The sequence below is a fragment of the Papaver somniferum genome, chromosome 8, assembly GCF_003573695.1.
Source record: "Papaver somniferum cultivar HN1 chromosome 8, ASM357369v1, whole genome shotgun sequence".
NCBI lineage: Eukaryota > Viridiplantae > Streptophyta > Magnoliopsida > Ranunculales > Papaveraceae > Papaver > Papaver somniferum.
Window position 1 is genome coordinate 30,559,623 of NC_039365.1, and position 10,399 is coordinate 30,570,021.

The 10,399-nt window shown below is 36.6% G+C and overlaps 1 long non-coding RNA gene across 1 annotated transcript; it reads right to left on the minus strand.

Moving 5' to 3' along the window:
- Positions 1-4,827: 4,827 nt before the first annotated feature.
- LOC113302747 lies at positions 4,828-6,276 on the minus strand. Its single transcript, XR_003337071.1, has 3 exons — positions 6,128-6,276; positions 5,454-5,538; positions 4,828-5,224 (listed from the first exon to the last, which is right to left on the minus strand). It is a non-coding gene; the product is annotated as an uncharacterized LOC113302747 (long non-coding RNA).
- Positions 6,277-10,399: the final 4,123 nt, after the last annotated feature.

Below are 10,399 nucleotides of genomic sequence, written 5' to 3' on the forward strand. Positions count from 1 at the left end.
GTGAACACAAATCCGTCATGCCATACCAACGTTAATAGTTCTGCTGGGGAACTAGACACGGGAAAAGTACTCAGGGGTCTTACATTAGGGAATAATATAAGCAAGGTGTTGAAATTTACAGAGCATCTGGGATTGTTGCTACATGGGCCAGTCTGAATAAATTTCATGAAAATATATTGAACGGCTCAATAAATATGCCAGTGGAGAGGTTGACACTCATGGCTCCGTTTTCTTACAGAGTGACATCACATCAGATGCAAGGTTTTACAATTTTAACCCTAAGATAAGAACCACCATCAACATTAAGTTCCCTGCTTAGCCCGTGACAGTGGCATTGTTGCGGGGTAAGCATGAGATGGTGACTGACAAGGGTAAAATCAAAACGGCAAGTCATGAAGAGATTGTCAGGAAAATTTGGCTACCTTTGTCGGAAGGCGTGAAGAATATGTGATCCTTGCATTTCCGGCTTTGCATAAATTTGGCTCGGCCATAGGGTGTTGGCGTCAGCGCATCAACTTTGGTTACTGATCGGTAAAGAGGGCACTGAAACTTGGATCGTGGAATGGGCAAGGGATGGCTAGGTCACGGAATGTGCGGAGATGGCGCTTGACTTGGAATGGTGAAGATGACGCTGCTTTGAACGGCGGAGATGGCACTTCAATCTTGATCGTGGATTGTTGGAGCTGGGAGTGGTTTGTTGGCGCCGGGCGTGGTACTGGCTAGGACGCGCACCGTTGGTCCCGACTTGGGCGCGGTTTGTTGGCACTGGCTTGGCCGCGGCCTGTTGGCGCCAAGGAGCGTTGTCAGGGTGGGCCCGGTTGCCTCTTTCCGTGTATATCCCAAACAAGAAACCTTCCTTCACTCGAACTCCAAAAGTGTTATTCCTATAAAAGGCGTTACCTATCCTCTTTATCTCGTATTATTGACTTTGTTTCCACGTCTTGGTGCTAGCAGCATGACAGTAGCAATAAGAAAGGCAGTCATATTTCTGGTACGTATCCCAGTGTTTCTTCTTTTGCTTGCTCTTCTGTATTGGTGTAAACCTTAACCATAGGTATATCTTCCATAAATTTGGAGAAATACTTCGGTATGAATGATTTCTCTTTTAGCCTCCACATTAGTAAAAACGAAAACTATTATTATGCAAAGTAGGCATGCATGGACGGGTGGCTGCCATTAATCCCTTTCCCATGAAAACCTAGCTTTATTGTTTCATTTTCCTTTGTGGTCGTGAGCACAATTTCCACGGTGGGGTGTACTCTTCCTTTTGGCCGAGAGCATGCTTCCCGCTGTAAGACACGGTTTTGGCTAGGGGCGTGTTTTCCGCGGAAAAATATGGCTTGTTGAAACGAGCATCAGTCCCCTCTCCTTTGGCTATGCGTGCTCCTATTGGCTACGCGTGTTATGACAAATCCTTCGTGCACAGTTTTCCCAAAGTAATGACTTTTCTCCATTTTTGCTTTATTGTAGTTAAGCGGCATAAAAGGATTTTGTCGAGATGTCACCTGAAAGCGGTCTCTCCGTTGCGTCGAAAAATGCTAGTGTAGCGCCCCCAGAGCTAGCAGCTGACTAATCCAAGTGATTAACTAAACAAAGGGGCACTAAGGATCTAAAACATTTACTTAAGCATTCAATTAGAAAATATGCTATAGAATTTAACCCAATACTAGCTCCGTTCAGGAATATATATACAAGAACTTCTCTCAAATGATTATACGATAGTCATTTGGTTTTCAAATAAAATAAACAACATAATACACATATCAGAAGTTAACTAATTAACGGAGTTAACTCCTCGAGCTTTCGCTCCGCAGCTTTGATCTGTCTCTGAAACTGAAAGTGGGAATGGGTGAGCACATCATCCCTAAAAGGGTGCCCCGCAGGAATAACATTTAACTTTCAAGTAATCATTGAAATGATTTGAAAAACAATTCATGTTTTCCCAAAACACTAAAAGACAATCCAGTTCACAGAAATAAACAAATCATGATATATGGAACTAACTTCTTCAAAACAATAAACTATATTGGATGTCGACCAATTCCTTACACATCCAATAGAATACATTGGTGTCGACCAATTCCTTCCACACCAATGTTGGTGTCGACCAATTCCTTCCACACCTAGAACATATGTTTGGTGTCGACCAATTCCTTACATACCAAATGAAGGAGCGTATCCTATATACCTCAAATGGAAATGTTTATTTCCCAATCAATTCATAAAGACTAACAAAGCATTACAATTCCTTTCCAAGCGATGGAAAGATTAAAAGAATCAACAGTACTTTCGAAATTTAAAATAAAACTATGCATGGAATACACAATTAGGACAATGCATGAATTTGTTAAACATAAACTTTTATGAAAGAAAACAACTATGATCACAAAAGAGTTAAAAGTATTCCCACCTCTTTTGATGACAAGCCACGCCTACCTTGAGATCCGTGTCCATATAATTATCCTTTGAATCGATCGTTGTTAAATTAGATTAATTATTAATCACACAGAAACTCTAAGGTTTTAGCCAGTAGACTCACACAACAGTCATAACATAACAACCACAAATTTCCAGTTACGCGCTAAGTGAACATTACTAACTTTAACCTCCCAGGGAATCTTCCTAAATAGAATTAGGATTGTAGACCTTAATGACTCTTCAACTTCTTTCTATTATGTTATTAAATATATAAAAACCACCATGTTCTAATCCAACTCCAAACCATTAAACTAATGACTAACCTAACAATCATTTCTTTCCATCTAAATAATGCACTAAATATTAAACCAACTACCAGAACCTAACTGCAAGTCCAAGCCATGCATGAAATTTTATCAACTAATACTGTAGCATCTAATTAAGCTATCTATGTATATCACCCGATGAACCAAGACCAACAAGCTAGCTGTACGCACACATATACAAACTACTCAACTAAAATGATAACTATATGGTATGAGAATGAACTACAAAAGATAGTATCAGGCTTCTTGATTTATTGGGATTATCACTAGCTAAATTAAGTTACCAAATGAAAAATAAGCTACAAAAAGGTAAACATCACCTTAATTAATGCTTGGTGTTCAATCCCGTTCCAGCACCATAATTACCCATGTTTCACGACCTGCACTATCTCCCGTTCATCTTTATACTCCGCACGGTGTCTCTATTTCCAATTGAATTCTCTGTTCGGTACATATGGTTCTCTTCCTGTCTCTCCCTAGTCTAACTTACTAACTATGGTTTTCAAAGAAATATAGATTGGATTTAAGACGAAACACTAACTTATCATTTTATATAATAATGCATCATTATTAACTCACCTTGAATTATTTATACTTAGCAACCCATAATCACGACACCTCTCCAGCTGACTTAGTTTCCCTCTCTCTAGTTGAACAGCACATGGTAAAAGATAACTCTACATATATTTACCAAATTACTAACCAGAAATAATATCTTATTCTATGCATTAACCAATACATACATGACAAGCTTACATGGTTGTTATATAGTAAATTCTATCCAAATTAATCATGGTGATGAAATTTAATTATATATAAACCCTTTAATTAGACATCAATTAATGGTCAAATACGCGTGGCTTTCACAATTGACTTTGACTCCTTCAGCTAACCAAATGTCGTGTCTTACTCTTACTCGCCCGACGCCCGGAAACCCGAATAACATTATCAAGTAAACTATTTTGCATAATTTTTCGAGATCTATTTAATGGTACTAGTTTTATATCCATTTTATTATTTAATTAATTTTTATTAAATTTATTCTTCATATTTAATTAATTACGTTATTATCGGCTAAATCGTCTCTTGACTGGTCTAATATCGTAGACGTGCTTGAGGGTCCTTACATTCTCCCCACCTTATTCATTTTCTTCCTTGAAAATCGAACTACCTTTATGGTCTTCAAAACTCCCGACCTTAAAGAATAATCCTATCTCTTATTTAAACGCAAACAACAAGAAATAAAGCACAAGCCCATATGGCTTCTACAACTAAAATTTATAGCTCTAGATTGAACTATGCTGATTTTAAGTTCTATCAGATACAGAAGTCTAAGTCTCTTAAAGTAATGTCTATATTATAAAATACTTGTCTCTAATTACAAGAGATATTCGTACGAATCTTTCTAATTGACTTTATAATTATCGGTTTTCTAAAAAATCATATTAACTTCTATGATCGGTTATCTCTGAATTCAGTTGCCCTGCCAAGATTGGCCAAGCCCAACAATGCCTTCCTACGAACAGAGAAAACACAACTCTCACTATTCCCAAATGTTGGATTAACTAAGTGTTAAGTTATTAAAATTAATTATTCTCTAAACTTTGTTAGCTAAAGTTATTGGTGTACCCTACAATTTTTACTTCATTACATAAACAAACAATAAAACAAACACATAAACCAATCAAATAAATCTTTTAGTTATTCATAGATTTTAGTGATTAAATTTATCTCACGACCCAACCCAGTTCTAAACTAATCTATTTCACTAACTAGCACTGGATAATTTCTATATTTCCCATATAATATCTAATAGTGAGCTCTGATACCAATTTTATAGCGCCCCCAAAGCTAGCAGCTGACTAAATCAAGTGATTAACTAAACAAAGGGGCACTAAGAATCTAAAACATTTACTTAAACATTCAATTAGAAAATCTGCTATAGAATTTAACCCAATACTAGCTCCGCTCAGGCATATATATACAAGAACTTCTCTCAAATGATACATATACAATAGTCATTTGGTTTTCAAATAAAATAAACAACATAATACACATATCAGAAGTTAACTAATTAACAGAGTCAACTCTTCGAGATTTCGCTGCGCAACTTTGATCTGTCTCTGAAGCTGAAAGTGGGAATGGATGAGCACATCATCCCTAAAAGGAGTGCCTCACAGGAATAACATTTAGCTTTCAAGTAATCATTGAAATAATTTGAAAAACAATTCATGTTTTCCCAAAACACTAAAAGACAATCCAGTTCACAGAAATAAACAAATCATGATATATGGAACTAACAACTTCTTCAAAATAATAAACTATATTGGATGTCGACCAATTCCTTACACATCCACTAGAATTCATTGCTGTCCACCAATTCCTTCCACACCAATGTTGGTGTCGGCCAATTCCTTCCACACCTAGAACATATGTTTGGTGTCGACCAATTCCTTACACACCAAATGAATGAGAGTATCCTGTATACCTCAAATGGAAATGTTCATTTCCCAATCAATTCATAAAGACTAACAAAGCATTACAATTCCTTTCCAAGCAATGGAAAGATTAAAAGAATCAACAGTATTTTCGAAATTTAAAATAAAACTATGCTTGAAATACACAATTAGGCAATACATGAATTTGTTAAACATAAACTTTTATGAAAGAAAACAACAATGGTCACAAAAGAGTTAAAAGTATTCCCACCTCTTTTGATGACAAGCCACGCCTACCTCAAAATCCGCGTTCCATATAATTATCCTTTGAATCAATCGTTGTTAAATTAGATTAACTGTTAATCACACAGAAACTCTAAGATTTTAGTCAATAGACTCACACAACAGTCATAACATAACAACCACAAATTTCCGGTTACGCGCTAAGTGAACATTACTAACTCTAAGTGAACATTACTAACTTTAACCTCCCAGAGAATCTTCCTAAATAGAATTAGGATTGTAGACCTTAATGACTCTTCAACTTATTTCTATTATGTTATTAAATATATAAAAATCATCATTTTCTCATCCAACTCCAAACCATTAAATTAATGACTAACCTAACAATCATTTCTTTCCATCTAAATAATGCACTAAATATTAAACCAACTACCAGAACCTAACTGCAAGTCCAAGCCATGCATGAAATTTTATCAACTAATACTGTAACATCTAATTAACTATCTATGTATATCAACCGATGAACCAAGACCAACAAGCTAGCTGTACGCACACATATACAAACTACTCAACTAAAATGATAACTATATGGTATGAGAATGAACTACAAAAGATAGTGTCAGGCTTCTTGATTTATTGGGATTATAACTAGCTAAATTAAGTTACCAAATGAAAAATAAGCTACAAAAAGCTAAAAATCACCTTAATTAACGCTTGGTGTTCAATCCCGTTCCAGCACCATAATTACTCCTGTTTCACGACCTGCGTTATCTCCCGTTCATCTCTATACTTTGTACGGTGTCTCTATTTCCAATTGAATTCTCTGTTCGGTACATATGGTTCTCTTCCTCTCTCCCTAGTCTAACTTACTAACTATGCTTGTTAAAGAAATATAGATTGGATTTAAGACGCGACATTATCATTTTATATAATAATGCATCATTATCTAAACTAGCCAACTCACCTTGAATTATTTATACTTAGCAACCCATAATCACGACACCTCTCCAGCTGACTTAGTCTCCCTCTCTCTAGTTCAACAACACATGGTAGAAGATAACTCTACATATATTTACCAAATTACTAACTCGAAATATTATCTTATTATATGCATTAACCAATACATACATGACAAGCTTACATGGTTGTTATATAGTAAATTCTATCCAAATTAATCATGGTGATGAAAGTTAATTATATACAAACCCTTTAATTAAACATCAATTAATGGTCAAATGCGCGTGGCTTTCACGATTGACTTTGACTCCTTCAGCTAACCAAATGTCGTGTCTTACTCGTCCGACGCCGAGAACCCGAATAACATTATCAAGTAAACTATTTTGCATAATTTTTTGAGATCTATTTAATGGTACTAGTTTCTTATATATCTTATTATTTAATTAATTTCTATTAAATTTATTCTGCATATTTAATTAATTACGTCATCATCGGCTAAATCGTCTCTTGACTGGTTTAATAGCGTAGACGTGCTTGAGGGTCCTTACAGCTAGCGTCTACAAACCGAATATGGATGATGAGTTATTCACAAAGTCTTCCACAATTAGGAGGACACATCCCAAATATGTCGCGATCCTTTTGACCGGTTCCGAAAATGAGGGAGACGTCCAATCGGTTCGGCCAGGGCGCATAATGCGGTTTTGTCTTTAGAGAAAAGAGTATCCTGTTTCTCCTATCGACTTCAAGATCTGTCAAAGTCCATTGTAGTATTTTGGTAAATGGATGCAATTCATGATAAGTCAAGGCTGCGTGAAGGCCAATCTGACCAAGGCGCAAATCATCAATGCTGTTATGGCTTCTGCAACACTTCGAATTAGGAAAAACATTACGGGCTTGATCACTTTTATCTCCAGATGGTGTCTGGATACTCACACGGCCATATGTAGGTGGAGTGAAATGACCATTTCTTTGGAGAGTGATAGACGCATTTATGTGTCTATTTTGTTCTCAATATTCTGTATTGTTAGACTCGATTAAGTACTTATTGTGTTATTTTGTGTTCTTGTAGGAAATTTTAGAGAAATAAGCCCTTGCGGCGAAATGGGCTCAAAAAGTGGTGTTTTACACCCCCAAGATAAAGTATTAAACGAACCCCAGAAATGCACTGGAAACGTCACAGAAATGTCCCGGAGGAACCAAGAAAAATTACTATTTCCACCCAAAAATTACTATTTCAGCCCCAATTGCTAAAGGGACACCAGAACTGGATTAAGGGGAGGCCAGTTTTCTTCCCAAATTCAAATTCCAAAATTGGCGGGAAAATTTGGTTATTTACTGGCATATTTGCCAATCGATTTTTGAAGGAGTTTCAGGCCGATTTAATGGCTGAAACTCATTGGGTATCTTCTGCTGGGCTAGACAGGAAGGATATGGGTGTTGGATGCGATCAAATTTGGCTGGAAAATCCATCAGATGAAATCAGAGCAGACGTGTGCATGGAAAATATTTCACGGGATTTTGATGATTTGGAAGTGTGCTGCTCGTGTTTGGATGGAGCTTGGCTATATTCTGAAGTGTGTTTGAGATAAACAAAGAAAATATACTCACCATTTACAGCTCCAGACGCGTATAGAGATAATTCAGGGAAGAAAATATTCCGAAATATTTTTCTTCAATGGCCGAGTAAATGAAGATTATTTGGAGTTAATGGAGGAGATTCAATGGTTCAATTACGTATAAATATGTTCCTAATGTGCTACAGAGAGGTTGTCGAGAGTTTGGGGTCGAGAGGAGGTCCAGAGAAGCAGAAATCAAGAGTTGATGAAACTCTGTTGCTGCTGCTGCTGCTGATGAAGAACACCAAGAACACGAAGAACGGACTCGCAAGGACAGTCGCTTATGAACAGTGTCTAAGACGCACAGCCGTGGGTCGCAGCGCAGTCTAAACAGCAGCAGCACTTGTCTTTTATCGTTCATTCTGTGACGCTTTTTGTGCGTCGCAGATTACAGTTTTACACCATTTTCTCTTCTTCTCATCATTTGTAAACCATTTTTGAGACATAATAAATTATTTTGAGAGCATTTTTACTATGATGAGTTAAACCCCAACACTGGGACGACGGAGGAGGCCGAGCTTCATACATGGGTAATTTTATTAATTCTTTTTAAGACTTTTGCATTAAAAAATAATTGAAATATGATTTGATTAAATTGGGTGTTATTTGATTAGATGGGTCATGCTTAGCTTAGGTGATTTGATGTTCCATGCTTAACATTTACAATCAATGTTTTGAGAATCTACTTTGGCAAAATAAGAGTCCATATATGTTTTGAACGATTATTGTTGAGAATAAATCATTGAGCCCTATGTTATGAAGATTGACCGAATCATTAGTCTCAGTACCTCTCACCATTGTTAATATTTTTATTGTATATATTTTTTTTTTATTAAGTCTAAAAAAAATCATCCTTCACAAGTCCGAGAGTTTGAACCTCATTACTACAACCCCACGAAAAATCTTAAATCATTTTGGCGTCGCCGACGCGGATTTGTGCTTAGGTAGAATTTTTAGGTTTTTATTATTTATTTTTTTTACTATTATTTGTTCCTTTTTACGTTTCTTTTTGTGTCTTTGATTTACAGGTTCGAAGTGGAATACTAAGGACTTGGGAACAAAAAGCTTAAAGCTAAAAGCTAAAAGAGAAGAAAAAAAACACATAATTTTTTTTAGGATTTGTAAATAGGCTTTATTTTTCATAATTTTTGTAATTTTTGGACTTTTTATTTGGACTTTATTCTGGACAATTGGACTTTATTCTTTTTTTAACCCTACGGAAGGGTATTATTAAAAAAAAAAAAAAATTATATAAACTGTGTGCAGGGAAGGACGACGATTACTATATCGTCTCGGCCCCTCGGGTTCGTACACGGCATAGGAGTCGTGGCCCGAGTCGACGACAACGGTTCATCCCCCGTCTGGTACGGGAGGTAAGTCCAATCGAAACACTCGCGAATCCCCTGCAAGCGAGTTACTGTATGCCTTAAGGTGATAATTGTTTGAGGACGAACCAGACTGTCTTTATTTTCCTAGTAAAGAGCAAGGCCTGGCCTAAACAAGATAAGGGTTAGGATTTCATCACCGTTCCCTTCTTGCCCGTTTTAGGAAAACAAAACCTAACGCGAACCCAAGCTTTAAAATCTGATTAGAAAGAGACCTATAGGGTATCGAGCTTGTTAGGAAAAAATTTCGAAGGATATTGGTTACCTTTTAAGCAACTTCAAAGTTCATGGTGACTTCTGGGAGTTGAAACAAGCCGCCTTGTAACGCCGGTGAGGCCTTGGGTATCAAAGCTCCATTGAGCGTCCCTCGCCTCAGTTTCATCTCACATTAGCTCGGATTGATCCAGAGGTGTTGCTCAAACTGTAGAGAATTCCCCTTCGAGAGATAGAAGCTGGTCTAGAAACAATCTAAGTGGAGCCATCATGCTTTTTGTTTGCTAGAAATATTTATGTTTGCTTTGGTGGAGTCGAGTCGGCCTTGTTTGTGATTGTATAGAATTCCTCTGTAGTTTATATTTCTTCAGTGATGAATCTTTTTGAGGAGACGCCACCTGCGATGACGTTGCGAGAATATATGTCTAGAAATTCTCGTTATCAAGAGACGTCTTCGGAAATGACTCTTGGTGAATATATGCATGGGCAGCGATATATGGATACTCCAACTTTTATTGAGGAATCACCTCTAACGATCTATGAGAAATATTATAAACATAGACCATGTAGTTGGGAACAAAGCTTGACAATTCGTGAATATCAAAAATTATATTGTGGTGATGATGATGAGGAGGATGGTGATGATGATTATAATGATATTTCTAGTTCAAATCCAAATAATTTTAATAATTATTTACCTATTCAAAAGGACGAGGATTTGACTAGAAATACCCCCGTTTTAGACGATGATTACGAAACCGATGATGGTTTAGAGGAACCAGTTTATCTTGAGAGTACTGTTT